Here is a 1,440-nt window from a genome sequence, read left to right on the forward strand (position 1 = left end):
TTGCTTCAGTAATTTTTTTTTAGCATATTATACTGCAGCATGATGCAGCAAACGGCGCAGTCTGTGTGACTTAGGGAATGCATATTTAGAGCTGAATGCCCGTCAAAAATTAAATTATATTCCTCAATAGTGGCAGGGGATATAAATCCACTTTGTATGCACAAAGTACTTTTACAAAAACCAAGATATTACCTTGTAAAAGTAGCAGTGACATCATCATTGTGTTGTACCTGTGCGGAGCTATGGAAGGGGACCCAGCAACACCACCCACGCAGACAACTACAGGAAGGGATGGAGAAAAGACCAGCCATCTCATCCTGCACAAAGTGAGCAGTAGTGACCGGTCTTTATTACAGGAAGTGTACATATTTGTCAGCACACCAGGAATCTTCAATTACCATCCAAAGTTTTTTTATTGTAATAAAAACCTCTGGATGGTAATTGAAGATTCCTGGTGAATATGTACATCAACTTTGCATCTCTGGTATCCAGCTGGTAGTTATCGCAGCACCCATTCTTCATGAGCCTTGTTTCCAGGAAGGTGTGCGATTGGAATATTGTTAAGAATTTATTACAGGAAGCAATACTTTATACTGCATTACTGTGAAGATTTGGATGAAATGCACAAAGCACACCAAAGACTCAGAAGAATACATATGACAAATGTATTTGGACAATGGTCACCTTATCCTGGAGTTCAGTTATTATCTCGTCATTCAAGCCAGTCTGGCACAAAATTTTTAATGAAAATGTTTTCCTCCTTGATTGCAAAGGATATAAATCCATGTTGTGTGCACCAAATGCTTTTGCAAACAGATACTACTTTGGGAAAATTATTAAATGAAACAAAGTATGCAGAGCTGAGAGAGGTCTGAGCACCACCTTCCTAATTACAGTTTACATAAAACAAATTCAACACAAGGGACATTTACATGGCATGGGTCCCTTGTGCAGCTAAGTGAGGCCTAGTCGTCACTGCTCACCTCTGCCATCACAGGAGTGAGCTCTTTCTCTGATTCAAACCCCCTAAAATACTCCCTCTCCCCTGATGCAGTAGCTGAGCCCAGCTTTTGAGAGCTCATTCCTGTGATGGTGGAGGATGACTAGAGCCCCATACACTTAGATTTTCTGCAGATTGTTGTCTTTGGGTTTACCAAAACCATATGAGTTCCAACCTTAGGAGTTTCAATTTGTATGAAATCAAGCAGGCCCTTGCACTACATGGTTTTGGTAAATCTGCAGAAAATATAATGGTGTGTCTGGGCTTTAAAGCCTCATACACACGATCGGATTTTCCACAGACAAATCTGACTTTTGTCTGAAGGGCATTGGCCAGGAACTTGTCTTGCATACAAACGGCAAGGAATTGTCGGCCAGCAAACAAACGTAGTGACATACTAGATGTACCAGGATAGGATTAAAGAGGAAGTTCAATTGTCA

This window comes from Lithobates pipiens, unplaced genomic scaffold, assembly GCF_037356315.1.
Source record: "Lithobates pipiens isolate NorthernLeopardFrog02 unplaced genomic scaffold, aLitPip1_a1.2 Scaffold_18, whole genome shotgun sequence".
Classification (NCBI taxonomy): domain Eukaryota; kingdom Metazoa; phylum Chordata; class Amphibia; order Anura; family Ranidae; genus Lithobates; species Lithobates pipiens.